The sequence below is a fragment of the Molothrus aeneus genome, chromosome 12 (genome assembly GCF_037042795.1).
Source record: "Molothrus aeneus isolate 106 chromosome 12, BPBGC_Maene_1.0, whole genome shotgun sequence".
In the NCBI taxonomy this organism is placed as follows: Eukaryota; Metazoa; Chordata; class Aves; order Passeriformes; family Icteridae; genus Molothrus; species Molothrus aeneus.
The window spans coordinates 3,963,135-3,981,659 of NC_089657.1; the positions used below are offsets into that span (position 1 = coordinate 3,963,135).

The following is an 18,525-nucleotide window of genomic DNA, read 5'->3' on the forward strand; positions in this document are numbered from 1 at the left end:
GACTGACAACAGCAAAAAATAACAACATCTCCCTCCGCGGGGGTGTCGCGGGCCGCCCCCGGCCCGCCCGCGCGGGGCTGCGCGGGGCGGGGAGGGGGCGCGGGGCGGCGCGGGGCGGGGGCGCGGCGGGGCGGCGTGCGGGGCCCGCGGGCGCGGCGCCGGGCGGAGGGCTCTATTGTTATTTACCGAGCGGCGGAGCACGCCGCCGCGCCGCCCGGGCTCGGCGTGCCGGAGGGACGGGAGGGAGGGACGGGACGGAGGCAGCCCCGCGCCGCTCCGCGCCGCCGCCCGCCCGCGCCGCGGCCGCGCCGTGCTGGGCAGCGGCAGGGCCGAGTCCTGCGGGTGAGTCCGGCGCCCCCCGACACTTTCCCCGCTCCTCCGGGGCTGTTGCACTTTTCCCCCCGCCGGCCCCACGTGCCCGGCCGCCCCTCCCCGACCGCCGCCGCGGTACCGGGAGGGTGGGGGGATGTGGGGCGGCGGTGCGCGGATGCGGAGCCCCCTCCCCGGGCTGCGGGGCCGTCCGCACCCCCTCCCCGCCCACTTTGGAAACTTCCCCCCCGCCCCGCGCTGCGCGCACTCCCCGCCGTGGTGGGATGCGGCGCGTCCCGCCCCCCTCCCATCCCCGCTCGCGCTTTCCGCGTGTTTTCCGCCGGGTCCCTCCGCGCCGCCGCGCAACGGGCGCGTACGCCCCAACTTCTGCACTCGGGGCAAGAAGTTGCGGTGGGGCCGCGCCCCCCCCCCCCCCCCCCCCGCGCTGTGCCCGGCTGCCCGTTCCCCCTTCCCCGAGCACCTGTTGCGGCTTTACGCCCGCGCAGCCCCTTCCGCAGGCGCGGAGCTCCGCGCAGCGCATCCGCCCCCACCGCGGGTCCCTGGGACGCGTTGCGCCCATCCCCCCCATTTCTTTTCTTTTTTTTTTTTTTTTTTATTGAAACGAAGTGTTTGAATAAACACCCGCGCCTCCCCGGCTCAGCCCGGCGCAACTTCTCACTGCGCGGGTGCGGACCGCGCATCCTTCACGCGCGTGTGTGTGCGCACGTCCCCCTCCCGCGCAGCCCCGCGGTGCGGAGCCTCGGGACGGAGCCGCGGCTCGCTGCGCGCCGCGGAGCCGCCGCCGGTGCCCGGTAAGTAGGGCCGCCCCGCGCACCTGCCGGCCCGCGCTGCGCGGCCGCGTCCCCGGGCAGCGGAGGGGTGCGCGCTGCCGGCGGCCGAGCGGCGTGTCCGCGCCTCCCTCCTCCCCACCCCCGCCCCGCCGGTTTGTGGGTTCCTTTCTTTCCTGGAAAAAAAAAAAAAAAAGAAAAAAAATAACAAAAACCCAAACCAGCCCAGCGAGCGGGGCGCGGGCAGCTGCGCGGGCAGGGCCCCGCGGGGCGCAGCGCAGCCCCCTCCGCACCGCCCGGTCACTATTAATGACCGCGCGGCCCCGGCGCGGAGAGCATCGCCGGGCGGGCTGCGGAGCGCCGCGCTTTCAGCGACTCTTCTGCTGCCACTTCGCTGTAATGATTTTAATTGCGTGTTTTTGCTTTGAGTGAGCCAAGCGGAGCGAGATTACTTTTTTTGTTTTTTTTTCCTTTTTCCCCGTCCTTTTCCCCCCGGTTCCCTCTAAGCCCGGCAGCGGCGGCAGCGCGCAGCCCTCCCGTCCCTACCCGAGGCATCTGCCGCCTGCGAGCGCTCTCCGAGCCGCTTCTGTAGAGAAGCTGGAGCCCAACTTCTGTGCTCAGAAGTTTAAGGTTTCATTTTTAGTAACTGTTCTCGGAGTGAGTAATGGATGTGTACTGCTCGTAGCATGTCGTCTACACTGTATAGCCTGCTGATTTCTGGGGTGCTGGATGGTTCTAAATATTAAAACAGTTCTCTAAACTGTGTTTGCTTTCTATACAGTTTTTCTAAACTTGGATTTTACCTGATTTGACCAAATGTTGATGTCACTAGTGACAGCTGCTTAATTAGACAAAGTTGCAAGCGTGTCATCGAAGAAACTTTTTTGCCTGTGCTGGTAATCCACAGTTTACTTTAATATTTTGGAAAACATGCATTTTGCTCGGTTTAATATTATTTTTACAGTTTTTGTTACTGCTGAGAAGCTCTTATGTTTTGTAAGTTTGAGAGAGCCTGAAATAACTCAAGTTCCCAGAGAAGCGAGTGTGGGCAAGGAGGTACCGTGCATCTCGGCAACTAGATTTGGGGGAAGACAGGGAAATTGGGGCTACTCCTTTCAACTTCTCTCCTCTGAAGCTTTTCCCCTGCACATTTTGTTTGAACTATCTCCCAACCATATTGAATGGACCAGGGCACTGGGGGAGGAAGCTCTCCACTAGTTACCATTCAAAAGGTGTCGGCTAAAATCTCATTGCAAAAAGGTATTGTAGCTTTAACATCTTGCATTGGCAGCATTCTTCCCCCTTAGTCTTTGGATTAGTCATTGTATGAGAGACAGGAAAAAAAAAATCACTTTTTTTTTTTTTTTCTGGAAAAAGTAAAGTAAACAGCCTCCAACAAGTGAACCTTGACAACCCAGATTAAGGAAGGCAGGAGAGATCAAACAAAGCTGCTGCTGGGCTGTTGTCAGGAGCTGCCTCACTGAAAGCTCTGGACTATTCGATCAGGCAGCAAGGCTATATGTTCACTTATGCAGAAATGGACCATTACAAATGCTGATCTTTGTTGTGAAACCAAAGGATAACTCTGAGAAAAAATAACTAGTGTTTCAAACAAGGCTTTCTGTTGCTTACGATTTTGATTGCAAAGTTAGTTTTTTGTGCATGGGCTGGGGTTTGGGGTTTGTTTGTTTTTTTTAAAGTGATGATGGTTAGAAGTGCATTTTTACACTTTAAGAGGGGCTTAGGATTTGATTATGTTTACTCTGTCTAGAGCAGCAGAGAAGAAGGCATTAAATTAGTGCAATGCAGAAAAACCTAAAAGTTCTGTGGAATTCAGCTTTTATTTCTGGATCGCTGAATTGTAAGGAAACGAGGATTTGGTTTTTTTCTCTCTGTGTGTAAGTTCTGTGTTGGTGTATAATAGAGGAGTTTGGTTCTGATTAAGCACTGTATATTGGATGACTGCATTCCTAGAGTTTGGAAAACTTGTAATATCTTTCCTTCAAACATGTTGCCAAGCAGTCAGGATGGACCTTGGTTTTGATACACGGGGATTTTTGTAAGACTGTGTGTAATGTGTCTTCATGGCTGTATCACAGAGACTGTTACTGTGTAGTTTTTCATGGAAATATGAGTAAAGAGTATTAATAGGCACTTGATTTTACTTCAATAAACAGTTAGGATTTAGGTACTAATTGAAATGAACCAGGGGAATGAGGTTAGTTTTGTTGTGTGACAGTTTCATGTTTGTATTCAAACACTTGAACTCAAACTTTAAATATGTGTCACTTTCTTTCCTTTAAAGTATTCTAAAACAATGGAAATATCAATTTTTAAAAAAATCCAAGTAAGAGGCTGTTACCCTAATGTGTATTAATCAGGAGGCAGACCAAGTGCACATCTGCTGAAGAATTAAGAAATCCTAAATCTTTTTGCATAAGCATTTTTTTAATTAGCAGTGCAGATCTCACAATAACTACTTTATACTTTCTGTAAGGTAAGGTTTCATAACTGTCCTGCATAACTTACTCTAAAGCCTGTAAAGATTTTTTTATGGTATATATTTTAATTAGACAATAAAAACTATGTGCATTAAACATGCACATGTATGCTATTAAGCCATTTTGCGTAATGTGTAATGTTTTTTAACATCTATAAACATTTTCTACTTAAATCAGTTCCACCAGTAACCGTAACACAGCTGGGTTTTGCCCTGGTAGGAGAAGGAGCAGGGAAGTTGAGCAGGGAATTGTGCATCGGGCATTACCGTGCAGCATACGCCGCAGTGTGCGTTTCTCATGGAGCGGATCACCTTTTTTCAGAGCTAAAATTCGCATTATCATCCTTGATGTGATACACTGTAAGCATTTGTAGCTCCTGAATTACTCCTGTTTCATAGCACTGTAAAAATTACGAAAAAGGCTGATAGTAAAAAGGTAAATCTATGGAATGTACCTAGTGTTTAGTATTCGTACCTCTTGTGGTCATTTATATTGAGAGATTGAACTGGATAACACAGTTCCTTTTGTGAAATATCCGTTGAGCATGTATTTGTGTATCAAATGAAATAACATATGTGCACACATATGTAGGATTTGTATGTAAAATACAGTTATTTCAGCAAGGCTGTCCGGTTATTTATGGGGCATAATGATACTTCTGTCATCTTAAATTTTCTCCAAGAAGCTTTAATAAATTTAAATAGATTATATGCTGTCAGAAAATAGTATAAATTTTGTTTACGATTCACTTGCTTTAAGGTACTTATACTAAAGAAGCTCATTTAACCCCAAGACTGAGGAGCATTAAGTGGTGAGAGGAGTCTGCTGAAGAGCTGCTGCTGCCCTTTGCTCTTGTGATAATCTTAAATTACTACAATTTAATTGCAACTTCAAGGCACTGAGCTGAAATATTTTTATGCAGCTGAGCCAGGGCTGAAGAAGGCTCGGTGGGGTTTTTGCAGGTAGCTGGGTGTCTTTTGGAGTTGCAGCGTTTGTTCAGGCCTCTCCTGCCCTTCCCAGCACATCCAGCATCGTGTGTGCAGGGACAGGGTGCCTGGGAGGGAGCTTTCCCTGGGGTTCCCACTGCAGGGGGAGCGGGATCAGGCTCTGCAGGGCTCGGGTGCACGAGGGTTTTGTTTGCTGTCCGTATTTAAGCTGAATTAAATAGTGCATTTTAATTATTCCTCAGATGAGCCTTGCTGTCAGAGCTTTTCCCTGCGAGCCTCTGCTGGGGAAGCAGGTGGGAAGGGGCTGGTGGCTGGAGGGGATGCCCAGGGGGTGGTCAGCAGCATGGGGACACGGTGGCACCCTGCTCTGAACATGGCTCGTGGGCATGGCGTGGTCTCTGTGTCCCCAGGGATGAGCTGAGGGTGCAGTCGGCCACCCTGGGCCTGATCCAGAGTGTGCTGGCATCAACTGGGGCTTCTGCTGATGTCGCTGCCTTTGGCTTTTGGTCTGTGCCACTAACTGGTATCACTGAAACTTTTTCTCCCCCTCCCTCCACGTATAGTAGCGTGTTTTCACACCCGGCGAGCGCTTCGGCAGAGATGTGATATGCAGGAGAAGCCAGAAAGCATTTGCTAGGTGGAATTCAGAGACGCTGTGCACTAGAGATCAGCAGCGTCTTTGAGACCGTTCTTAGAGGTCCTGGCAAGCAAACTTTATTCCAGAGCTTCGAAAGGTATGGCCAGGCTGGGAGCCCTTAACGTCGTGCCACCGAGGACGCGCGTCTGCGCCGGCCGTGCTGAGGCGCAGCGGTGTTCAAATCGTGAGTCTGATTGTTTGTCTGTTGGCCAGAGCCTTGTGAAGTGTCTCGTTGCAAGAAGAGACGGAGAAGATCTCGTGGTTGCTAGAAGTGGTTGGTTTTGCGCTGACAGAAGCGCTGCTCGCAGCCTGCTCGCTGCGCGGTTCGATCCCCGCAGCTCGCTGTGCTGGGAATTGCAGCTCCTGCAGGTAACAAGGTGATGCCAGTGTAGAGAGAGGGGGGGAAAAACCAGCATGGAATAAACCATGCAGTCCTTAGAGGAGAAACTTAATTGTGGGATCGCTGTAGTCCTTTAGGTTAAAAAGATTTATTTTGTGCTGTAGAGGAATCGGTTGTGCTGTTTTGCGGAGATCATTTATTTGTTGGTTGGGATTTCTGGACTGGTTTAACACGTGCTCTTTTTCCTTACTCCAGCACTGGAGCTCCCAAGTCAGAGAAGCTGCTGGCTCTGTTCGTGTGCAGCCTTCTCTGCAAATGTGCTCTAGGGTTTTGTCTTTCTGTTCTCCTGGCACGGGTCTCTTCCATGCATGCAAGTGAGCAGGCTTATGTCTAATGGCTGTTTGGATGTGGCAAGTATCCAGAATAATCTTGATGACTTTTTGTTCCGCGTCATTCTGCAAATGAAGACGGGATTCTATGGAAAACGGGCAAAGAGAAGAGCATGGGCAAAATCAGTTTCTCCCTAAGAGGCACCTGAGGAGGACTAAATAATTTTTCTCCTCTCATTGACCCTCCTGGTGCTGTTTTTAAAGCATCTCCATTTTAGTGCCTTGAAATTGCAATTAAGTTGTAGTAATTTAAGATTATTGCAAGAGTGCAAAGGGCAGTAGAAGCTCTTTAGAAGTCTCATCTCAACTCTTAATGCTCCTCAGTCAGGGGGTTAAATGAGTTTCCTCAATGTGAGTACTTAAAGTAACTAAATCGTAAACAAAATTTATACTATATTCTGACAACTAATAATCTATTTAAATTACATTAAAGTATGTGTGTGAAAATTTAATTAAAGGCAGAAATACTGTCAAGCCCTGTAAATATCTTGACAGATCTACTGAAATGGAACCCATATCATAAAATATTTACATAGATCTGATAGGCTACAGTGTTTCTGGGAGTGCTATTCTGAAAATAATTGTGGACTTTTTTCCCTTCCAGTTTCCCATCCAGTTGCAATGGTCTCAGAAAGCAACACAAAGAAATACCCAGAATGTTTTATTGGGATGATTCTCCCGTGTATTGTTTACTGCTAATGGTGCTGTCTGTACAGTGCTTTTCGCTGGTGTGTTTTTATTAGGAGAACCTGTTTCCTCACTAAGTTAGTTTAATTCAGAGGCACTGAATTTAAAAAATGGACACTGAAATTAAGAAACTGGCACTGAAAACTGGGGCTCTGCAGTGTGCGGTGTGTCGGCGCTGGATGTGCCATCTGTGAATCAACTTTCTCCTGGGTTTGTGTCCCAGAGCATGGTGCTGCAGCATCTCCTGCACTGTTCTGACTCTCAGTTGAATTGATTTTTCAGGTAGAAAGAGTTTGCAACCTTTTTTCCAAGGGTTTGAACTCTATATGGACGTGTTTCCCAAAGTGCACACAGGGCACAGCACCCTCTTGCTGGTGCATCTACAGGCATATCTGCTGTGGTATGTGGTCCAGGCTGTTTTTAAGATGAAGAATGTTTTGCCCCAGGTAAAACTGGGCCTGTCTGAAACTTCAGCCAGACTTTGGCCCTTCTTAAAACCCACTGGCTGGAATTCTGCAGGTGGTTTTGCTGGGAAGGTGCAGCGTGAGCCGCGCTTTCTCACCACCCCGTCATGGGTTGGGACAAACTCCAGTTTTTCCTGGCTGGAGTGTACACCCTGGAGCTGCAGGGTCACAGGAGGAGGATGAGGATTTGGGCATGGAGAGAGGGATGTGATGGGAGCGTGGTGCTGAGGAGCCCGGGCCAGGTGCTGGGCACTGAGTGCTGACAGCCCGACAGAAGGTGGCACAGTGCGGCAGGTTGGCTGCAGCCTCCAATGGCATCGTTAGTTTTCCCCTCTTCGCCAGACATTTCCTTTCATGTTGGATCTGAGTTTTAGCTGTACTTCCCGATCAGTCTTGTCATCTTGTTGCTAACAATTAGGGTCAAGTGTCTTTCCTTGGGCTCTCCACAGTCTTCGTGTTGGTGTCCCTCCCCCAGCTCCCTGGCTAAGCTGTTTGTTCATTAATTAGTGGATGGGGCATATTAACACATCAGTAAACCGGAGTAGTCAGAGTTCCCAAGGCATCTCGGGAAGCCCTCTCTGGTTTTATGTGACCGGACATGCACTATTGCTGATTTAGATAGCGGAGCCGATGATGCCAAAGCGTTGTTAAGAGAGAGATAAATAGAGAGAGCCCAGCAGTAAGCAGAATGTCATGTCTCTATTAAAAAGCTTGTGATAAAGGAAGATAAAATGGTGAGGGGGGATTGCTGGAGTGTTCAGAGCAGCCACTAAACATCTGATCACAAAAATCGATGCTGAATTCCCTTTCTTGCACAACACTTGCCTGCAGAATTCTGTCTGAGCCTGGGTCTGGTTGCAGCGAGCAGTGGAGCCCTGAAAGGACTTTTGTTCTTGCCAGAACGACAGCCACGGGGTTCTCAGGGATTCAGGAGCTGTCTGAGCTGGGATTCAAACGTCCCTCCCCAGCTCCTTTTGAAGTGGTGCTCCTGGGATGCTGATGAAGTTGTTCCAGGCTCACGCTGGGGCTTGTTGCTCTGTGCTGCCTCGTACCTTGATTTCCTGGGTGTCCAGGCCACCTGCCTTTCTGTCAGTCTGGAGGTCAGGCCTTGGCAGAATAACATCGAGGCAGATTTTTGTCTATTGGTTTTTTTCCTTGCCTGGGTGCAGGGGCTGCTCTGCAGAAGTGAATAAATGGAACTGATTCTAAAGAAACCAGCGGTCGCAGCAGACGGGAGAGGAGCGGGGTAAATTCTCCCAGTGCAGTAAAATGTTAAATCACCACAGCCTTGTTTGCTGAAAGGATGTTGATCATTCCATTAAGGAGGATTAAGTAATTAACTGATATTTCTTTAGGAACCCATGTCAGTTTTAAAAAGCATCTTCCTGGTGTTGCACAGTGAATGTGAAGTGTATGTTTTTCTGCTGCTGGAAAGCTGGGAGATGAGCTTGAGTGAGACACCTCTTCCTAAGGAACTTCTGGGAATACCAAGGGAGCAGAAATAGGGAGGGAGGTTTTCAACGAAAATGTGCTGTTCCAATAGATTTTTGATAGCAACATTGTCTTTTATGGATTTTTTTCCAGTGGGCCTGCTGCGAACCTCATTTCAAGGGTATTGTGTTTGGGATTAAGAAGTTAAAACCTTCTTCAAGTGCTCCTTTTGGTACTTGCATTTTTATTTTTAATAATAGTTTTTATGTTGTAATAGTGAGCTCACTGACAGTGAGTCATGAACTCTGTCTTCCATGAACCTCATGACAAATCTCTGTTAGCTGCTCGGGAAGCTCGTCCAGCCCGTTCCCACGTTTTATACTTGCGCTGGAAAGAAAAATTCCATTAAAATCACTCTTGTAAATCCTCCTGTGGTAGAAATCCCCTTAAAAGCAGTGCAGTGCAGGGGGCTGTGGGGCATCATGGTGTGGCTTCAGACACTGGGTTTGGAGCACATTGAAGCTGGGTTTGGCTTGGTCCAGGGGAGGATGTGACTGCCCAGGGTTTTGACATTTGCTTGTTCTCAGTTAGGGAAGTGTGTTTTGGGGATGATGCAGGTGCAGGTAGAGCAGCAGGCGGGCAGAGGAGAACAATGACAGTATTTTTGGGACAGTATTTTTCACTGTTCCATTTTGAAGCCCCTGGAGGAGAGGAGCAGGGGGCTGTGTGAGCGCTCCTGCATCCCGTGCTCCCAAGCTCGCTGCCAGGGTCCGATCCAATTTTTCCCTCAGCAAATCACAGAATTTGGGATTAGCCTCATCAAATCGCTGCTGGTTCTTGTATAATGGTCCCAACCTCTAATACTGCAGTTAGTGATACTGAAACTACACCCAAACTGAAATTTTCTGTGCAAGAGATGGATTCTGGCCGGCAAATAGCATAACCCAGTGGCACCAATTGTGTTAGTATTGATACTTTCTGCTTTTATAACAGCTCTCCTTCTCAAACAGGGCTCCTTCAGACAGTACCATGCAAACTGTTGATCAGTGCACTGTAAATTATTCCTCCCCCTCGGGTGAATTTCATAAATAGTTGTATTTCCATAACACAGGCAGATGTAGGTTAAGTTATGTGGCCTAGGCTCTAAATTCCCCTGTTGGAATAATGGGAGCTCACTTGGATGGACTGAGTTTAAAAAAAAAATATTAAAAGAAAATCAGTTTGGCTAAATAATAAAGTCTTAGAATATTCATGTGTGTAACATATAAGAATCTCTCTGGATGTTTGTGCAGAACATCATGGCCTGTACCTGCATTAGCAGATTTAGATGAGAGATTTTTCACAGTAAGTTTTGCAATAGTAATAATGTCTTAACAGCTTTAGTAATTAATTTTAATCAGAGAGTTGTCAAGGGCCCTATCCTGCTGTCATGGAATTAAATGAGTACTGGGAGAAGGTGGCTCTGAAATAGCTCGTAATAAATTTGTTTTTTGTTAGTTTTTAATGATATACCTGTGTATGTGTGTTCAGAAAATATATTTTAAAGTTTGTAAAGCTCCTGAATTGTAGGTTTGGAAAAGAGCAAATGTATTTTTCAGTGATAAATTACTTGATACCTAAAAGGCTTTGGAAGAGGAATGTCAGAAGTATGCAGCAAAATTATTGTTTGTACAAGTGTTTTAAAGTTTTTCTCTGGCTTTACCTATTGAAGTTTTCTGAAGTCCAGTAGTGTGAGGAATGATGGTCTTGCTCAGGAAACCTTTCTAATCCATCATTTTATTTACAGGATTTAACTGAGAATGGAAGAAACCCATCTTGGTACATTTTAGTTGATTTTGTACCATGTTATCTGTTCTGATTTTTTTTCTTCACTTCTATAAAACCAGTATCTGCAGCATTCAAAAATACTATTTCATAGAAGTTAAAATGGAGCATTGCCTGTGAATTAAACTAAAATATCTTAAGCCTATCCAGTATATTCCTGGCATTAAACAGTCAGAGAAGGCTAAATATTTCCTATTTATTTTTCAGATTGGCTGGAGTATAGTCTTTCAGGAAGAGGGTCGTCAGCCAGTTGAAGGGGAAATCTGATTTTTCAGCAAGTGCTTTATATTTACTGAGGGATTCTGAGTGTGCAGAAGCGTGTTGCGTGGAAATGGAAATTTACTGTCTAGGATTTTTAGGGATTTTAATCGATGCCATTAGATAGAGGCACGCTCATAGAGAGGTAAACTAGTAAATCTGAACAAACTGAAAAATGGTAGCTATAGGTGTCTGGCTCTGTTATCAAACTTGCTGCCTAAGCCAGAGTTTATGCACTGTGATAATGCTAATGACCAGCAGAGCCAATGATGCATGACTGGAGGAAATCAGTGGTATAATCGGGAAAAGTTATCAGGTTTTTGTCATTAAATATTACTGATAAATAATACACTTCACTTTGAGTAGATAGGATGTGTTTAATTCTGATGTGGAGAGTTTCAATTTAATAAGGGGCATTGCCGAGTAAAATGATAATCTTTTGTAATTTAAAGGGAAAAATAAAAATGCATTTGTTTCAGCATAACCTCCTGGCAGCCACCATCCACTGCTGTTGCCTTCACTGGTGTCTGATATTGAGGAATATTCACAGCAGTTTGAGGTGGCTGCTTATAGCAAGGTGTTTTATCTAAGTTACTACTTTGTGCAGAATTAATTACATGAGGCCAGAACCAAAGGCGTTCTGTTTAGTATAAACTAGGTAAAATCTTTCATTTTCTGCTTAAAAATGTGAATGTTGCGGCAAATATAAACTGTGTGCTCCATGCAGTGATTCCCTACAGAGCAATCTGCCTGTCCAGGCAGTAACAGGAGGGAAGGGATGAGGACAAAAGATAGAGATAAATTAGATCTTGTTTTGCAACTTATCTTTTAAGTCAGTGGGAGAACAAGGAAGAGAAGTAGAGCTTAAACTGAAGGAAGAGGGATATTAATAGTCTCTATAAAGGACAGTTTGCACCAGGAAAAAAGGAAAAAAAATCTGCTTGGCTTTTTTTAGCAAAACAGGCTAACACCCAGAGTAAATCTGTGTCATTAACTGAAGCAGTGCGTGATTTTTAGAGCATCTCTGCTCCTCGTGTGCGCTTGTCCCTGGGCTGGAGGCAGATGTGGTGCAGCCTCTGGCCTGGGGAGGCTCCTCTTGCCAGCTGCAGAACCTCTGTCTGGGTCAGCCCATGGCCCTGTTTGAGCAGATGCCACCAGTTTAGCCCAGCGAGTGGCTTTGTAACAGGGCCAGGATCTTCCCACCACCCCTTGGAGTCGTGCTCGATCGCTGAATCTCAGCTCGAGTTTCCAGAATTAGATGGCACAGTGAGTAAACACAGCGTACTTGCCAGTTCTCACATCCTCTTTTGCAGCGAGTATTGCAGCAAATCCTGCAGGTTTGACTCATCTCTGAAGTTCTTCACTGATATGAAACAGATCTCGTCTGCCTCTCTCAAAAGAGCAGGGAATGTGGCCTCAGCTCCTGAACTCACAGTCCTTCTGGAGATGAACACTGTTTGCTTGAGTTGGCCTCTCAGAAACTTGGGCAGCTCTGAGTAACTTTAGCTGGAGTTATGTGCCTGTATCTGCTGGTAAAATTTGGCCTGCAGTTATCCTTTATTGAAAGCTTCATGGCAATACTTTGTTCTTGCTACGCACAAATATTTACATTCTGGTAGGAAGATTTTTTTCCCCTTCCATTTCTTTGTGGGTTTTTCTTTCCTGGTTGATGCCATAAGCACAAAGAAAGTATAATGCTTTGTCAGGTAACAAATAATATTCAAGTTTTCAACTTATATTTTTCATAGGCCCGAAAGAAAAAAAAAAAGTCTGCCTGTACTGGAAGTATTTGTTGGATTGTACTGAGCCATCCAGGGTGGGATGGAGATTCTGCTTAACACGTGGGTAAGTTGGCAGGGGAAGGTCATACAGGGCAGAAAACTTTTCTGAGTAAATAAAAGCGGTGTCAGGTACAGCCCCTGTGTTAGGAACAGCACGTCTCAGTGTTTCTGTTCCTCGGTGTTGAATCACCTCCGCATGTTTCAACCTCTGCCTGGTGGTGCTCTCTGCAGATTGAGGAGGAGGACACATCTCACAATGGTCCACACGTGTGCCGTGACTCAGGCGCGCTCACAACTCCATGACATGCGTCAAGTGAGAATTGTTTCCTTGCAAAGCCTTTGCCTCCTTTGTTTTTGCTCAGATGAAAGCTACTTTCAATTTGACTATTTGACAGCGTGCTCGGTGCAGTAGAGAGTGAGGGCTTGGTTCACTTTGCAGTTAAGTAGATTCAGATATCTCAGCTTGTCCCTCAGTGTGCTTCCCATTGCATCCCCTGTGCTTCAGCTGACCAGAGGTGAGACTGCACAGGAAGCTGGATCAGTGGAAAACTAGCTTAAGCAGGGAAAAGATGTTTTCTGCCAGTGGAACATCCTCATTGGGTTCTGGAGATCAGAGGAGGGTCTGAAGGGGCCAGGGCCACCCCCTTGGCCACTTGATAGTGTTTGCTGTGATGTGAGACCTCTGCCAGAGGCTTTGTGTCTGGATGTGCTCTTCTCAGTCTGGGCAGAGCATCCTTCCATGCCCAGCTGCCCTGGGGCATGCTCCCAGCAGTGCCTGCTGGTGGGACCACCCTGCCAAAGCTGCCAAGTGTGGGTTTCCCCTAATTGTAAATGTGATGCTGCTCCCTTAGTGCCAGGTACTGAAGTTGTTACTGTGCATGTCCTGGCATCGTGTATTCTTTGGTTTTCCTTCTTCCCTGTGAGCTGTGGATGATGAGCTGGTCCAGAGGCTGGGAATTTGTGATGAGGGCACTGAGATACCCAGGTTACTGGCTGCTGCTGTTTCTTCTTGTTTTTATAATAACTTATCTATGTGATAAGCAAATGCAGCTGCACATAAAACTCAGTTAAAGCTGTGCCAGCCTGCCATGCGCCTGTGGAGTTAGAGAGCCAAGCTGATAAGGAAAGAGGTGGCCAGACCTCAGGAACAGGTTGACCCCAAAAAAGGTGTGTCCCATGCCCTGTGCTCACTGGGTGCTGTGCAGGATGGGTGTGCTGGGTGTGTGTGGCACGGGGGTGTCTGGGGACTGTGGGTGGCCGTGGTGGCTCCGGTGCAGGGACAGCCACAGGCAGTGTCACCAGCATGGCTGCTTGTGAGCCCAGGTGTTGGCGTGCACTGGCATCAACTCAGCCTTCCAGTGGGGGTTTGAGTAAAGCTTTGAATACAGTTTGTGCTTTTCCTGCTTTTGATATGGGTGCAGGTGCACATTAATAGGAAGTGAAAGTGGGGGAGCCCCGAGGGAGCCTTGCTCCAGCCATGCCAAGCAGGTACAGCCCACGGGCCTTATCACCTTGTGATAACCTGGCCTGGTGCTGGCATTCCCGTGCCACAGGGATTACGGGAGCGAGGGCGTGCTGCAGTTTGGCAGGGACCTGGTCCCTCTACCCTGCTGTGTGCTCAGGGCTGGTCTCCCTCCTCATGTGGAGGCACCTTCTTGTCCCTGAGAGCTTCCCTTCCCTTGCTGTCCCTATGCTCCGATGCAGGGGGATCAGCAGAGTGTTTTGGGAGGGGTTGGCACCACAGAGCAGCACTGCAGGGTGTCCCTGACTGCCCCCATGCCTTGCTGTGTGACTCTGGTGATGGGGTGAGCTGAGCATTCTCCATTCCCCATCAGAGCCAATGGATAATTCAGGGGGAGGCTGGAGCAGGTAGAGTCCTCAGGGGTGTGAGGAGAGGCTGGGTGCCCCCTGGCCAGGGCTGAGCCCACGGGGCTTTCACTGTCACTGGGGTCCTTGGGCACTGGTGGAGGCACACTGTGGCCTCCAGGGAAGTGAGACCCAGCCCAGCACCCAGCTGCCTGCCCTGGGGCCTCCCTGGTTGTTGCACAAAGTCATTTGCCTTCTGCAGCTGACTTCAGCCTGTTCACTGCCTGGTTTTGCATTGCTGTGTTGAGGAATTGGAGTATGTGGTCTGTGAAGTGAGGCAGCAAAGTGTTAGCCCTCAATTTTAATTATTACCTTTATTTTTGGAAAGGCAGGCAGGATAAAATATTTAGTAGGAATAAAATTCTTGTTACCCACCCTTTGTTCCTGCTTGGTTTGTGCCCTACCTGAGGTGTGGATATCCCTGGGGGCAGCTGATGTGCAGGTGAGCAGAGCTGTGGTCCTGAACCCTTCCTGTCCTTACCCTTTCTCTTCACCATGTGCTGAGGTTCCATATTTTGCATGTGCAATTACTGTATGCTCCTAAATAACCCTCACCTTGCATTAGGGTTATTCACTGCTCATTCTTATGTGTTAACTCCACATCTGATTGGAACCTTAATTTCTCTGGGTGCTCCTGTATTTTCCCCTCACCTCCTGGACCAGAGGGAGGGTTTGTTGCAGGGGGAGCCCAAGCCAGTGTTATCAGGGAATGGGCTCTGCCACTTCCCAGGCTGCACATGCAGTGAGCGCCTGGAAAAATGCCCCTCCAAGTCATGACAAATTAAGCATCGCAGACAGATGCAGAGATGAAGCTCTGTGAGGAGATGTGTGACTTGGATCCAAGAGTTGTGAGATGTGCAAAGATGGAAAGGAAAGCAAACTTCTCATCCAACACATGGAGGCTGTGGTGCTTGTGCCCCAGGGTGCTCCAGTGCAGCCATCCAAAGGCTGCTGAGATCTCTATTGTCCCACTCAGGTCCCTGTCCCTGTCACCACAGTGCTGTAGCCAGGAGCTGGATATGCCATTTTTGTTATTATCAAGGTAAGTAAGGTAAACCCCATTTTTCTCTAGTATGGCAGAATCTAAGTGAGCTCAATTTAATTCCATTTTTCAAAGCAACGAGAGTTATTTCATAGAATTTGGATCATTAAAGCTGGAAAAGACCTCTAAGATCGTTGAGTCCAACTGTTCATGGTACTCCATCAATAAATAAAGGGCTGCTTGGAAACCCTGAGCATCCTGTCTGTGCCCCACTGTCCCTGTCAGGGCCTCCAAGTGTGCTGTGTGCACTGAATCACATCTGCTACGTGAGTGGGAATGTGCAGGAGGAGACCAAGACTTCTGAATGGTAGAAAGGAGTCTGAGGAGGAGAAATTAATAGAAGGCAAGTGAAGAATTCTTGCATTCACACAGCTTGTTATTCAGACCCATCATCATGGCAAAGAAATGGGAGGAACCTCTGTTGTCAATTGGTGTCCCAACAGCAGCAGTGTTGGATATGTCTTCCAGCCTGAACTGAAAAAAAAATTTAAAAATTAGGCAGTGGTTGATTACCTCTTGGTTTTAAATAAGTGTAGTATTGAGTGCAAATTAAAAACAACCTTGAAACGGCACAGATTCATAAAACTGTACACTGGGATTTTAAAAATTACCTCCATTGGAATCCTGGAAGCATCTGTTACATAATTAATGCACTTAAAAATATATTCTATTTATGATTAATCCAGCACTGTAGTGTGTGCTAGTTAAATGCCTGGATCCCAGCGTGCAGTGCGAGGAAAGAAGTGCAGTTGTAATCTATTTGATGGTTATAGGAAAGGACATTTGCTACAAATAAATACATTTTCCTTAGTCTTTTTATTTGTCAGGGCCAAGCTTATGTCTGTTGTGCTGAGTTTGTTGACTGGTAAATGTTTTGAGATTTATGCTGATAATTTTGTAGATCTACTGGAAAAAATAACTCAAGAATAATTAGGGAGATTGACCATACAGTAATGTACCACATGGGTGACAACGTTGATGATCTTGGGTATGGTATATGCAATTAACAGTGCTAAGGCTTGGTACTGCAGAGCTCTTCAAACACTCTCTGAGTTACACAAATGCTGTAGGGGATGCACGTCTCTCCTTGCCAAAGTTACTGGATGCCTTGGGTCTCCTCTCCAGAGGAGTACTCCAAGTTGAGACCTCTGGGTGAGAGTGGTGGAGCAGGCACAGCAAATACAAGTATGACTTGACAAACCTCAGCCTGCACAGATATTTTAATCAGGAAGGTTTTAGGGGCTCTGTAGCCTTATTTTTTTTTTGGAGGCTTTGAGTTGGCATCCAGCCATGGGGTCCTGGAGCAGTTTCTGGCATCGCACTTCCTTTGACAGATTTTTCTCTCTGCCCTCGGTTTCTGTTCCCTTTTTTACTCTCACCCTTCATTAGACACTATCTTGTCAGGTTGGTGCCAACTAAAATCCTTTTCATCCATTTTACTTTCGTTCCTGTCTGTAAAGCCTGCAAGCTGTTACACTGGCCCTTGGGTCTGCTGTATTCCAGAGTGGTGGTCCCACCTTGTGCAGTGCTGTGGGTGGCCATGGGTCCTGTGTTTCCCTGCCTGAGCATCCCAGGTGGAGCAGCAAGAGCTGCACAGTGCTGTGGAAGTCTGTTAAAAGCTGCTTTTCCAAATGGTTCTGTTTTTGAAGTGAACAATTGCGTGTGTTAGCTCAGGAAGGATTTTGAGATTGAGCGCTGAAGGTCCTGTGGCACCAGGGCTGTGCTGTGTGGCTGCTGGATTGTGAAGGGGTCACCTGTACCGAATCCACACGAGCAGCATGGCACGGTGTGGACATTGGCACCTCTGCCTGTTGGGCTCTGCCCTGGTGCCCCAGCCCTGCATGGACACAAGGTGGGGATGGGGAGGACAGGGACAGCTGTCCCCCATCTGCCTTCGGTGTCCCCATGCCCAGTGTGGGGTTTCTGTGCCATACCAGTGTGGGCGCTGGAGGCTGCAGGGACGTGAGAGGTGTGTGGCAGCCCAGCTCAGCTCTGCCATCCTCTTCTCCATTACTGACACTGGAAGTGAGTTCCTAATGAACTCAGCTTTCCACTTTCTGTTGGTTGTCTTGTTTCTGCACTCCAGAGTCCCTGGTGCCCCTTCAAAATGTAACGAGGGAGGAGCGAGCCTGGTTTTGTGGGAGGTGGAGATGCTGAGATGCTTTTACCTGTGGACTGTTCTCTGGGCTCGTCCTCGCCATTAATCCCAATAGAAACGTTTCTTCTGCCTTTTCCCACTGTATAATGCAGAGCCTTGTTATCTCTGCAGTACAAAAATGCACTCAGCATGGGCTTTTCCTTTAGTCCTGAGCAGAGATGGATGTTGAGATATGTGTGCATAGGCCGTATTTCGAGCAAATTAGGACAAAAAAAAAATTGATTACTATTGGTAACTTAATTTTCTGCAAACTAAAGAGCCCCAAAGAGAAACCCACTTCAAAAGCTCTTTGTTTCCTCCTTTTTTGTTTTTTTAACAAAGACTACGTTCTAGCTGTATTTCAGTGGTCTCTGGTTTCAGCCACTTTCTTTGATACTGATTTGTGTGAAAGCAGTTGTCAGACTGAAGGAAATGATAAAATCTACGAATTAAGGCAAAGGATGAGAAGGGCAGTGGGTAGGATGAAATGGAGAAGTGTTGGGATCTAACGAGCATTCCTGCAAGCAAACCCCAGTTCCTGTGCTTGTAATGGGCCAGGTTGGTGATATTTGGTGAATTTAATGGATTGGGGTGGGTGGCTGATAAAAACAAAGAAGATTTTAGGGAAAAGCAGAATCTGGTGACTACAGTAGTGCATATTTATTTTTAGAGCTCGATTGCTTTTGAGTTGCTAGCATTAGAAAAACTTCTTAGCTCGCATTATACTGCAAATTTCTTTAATTTATTTTTAACGTGGAAATTTTGCAAGCTGACGTTTTGCAGCATGCGTAGTACGCTTTTGGCTGACAGCATTGTCTGGCAAAAGAAATAACCAAATTATTATTCAGTCATGGGTTTTTAACAGCCGCAAAGCAAGTGGATGTTAACTAAATGATGCAATTTATTCCCTTCCTGCTTATTGCCAGCTTGCCTATTACAGAGAGACTGCCAGCTTTAAATAAGTGGTACCCAGATGGTAGTCGCATGACGCCCACTTGGTTACGGAGCCTAAGCAGGGAATAACTCGGCAGCCACTACAAGCTGTGGGTCAATTGAGGGGGAATGCCTGTTGCTTCACAGTTTTGCATATGTAAATCTGTTAATGTTATGTCAGTATTGTGCGG

General features: G+C 47.3%; 1 protein-coding gene across 3 annotated transcripts in view; it reads left to right on the forward strand.

Moving 5' to 3' along the window:
* The first annotated feature begins 328 nt into the window (after positions 1-328).
* The window catches only part of FOXP1 (forkhead box P1), a 371,654-nt gene continuing 353,457 nt past the window's right edge, over positions 329-18,525 (forward strand). For 2 of the 3 annotated variants that reach the window (XM_066557819.1, XM_066557822.1), the window contains exon 1: positions 1,020-1,121. The gene's annotated coding sequence lies outside the window, so the exon portion shown is untranslated. Of the gene's footprint in view, positions 343-1,019; positions 1,122-18,525 lie in introns of those variants that run through there. The other variant, XM_066557818.1, reaches the window with a different exon arrangement.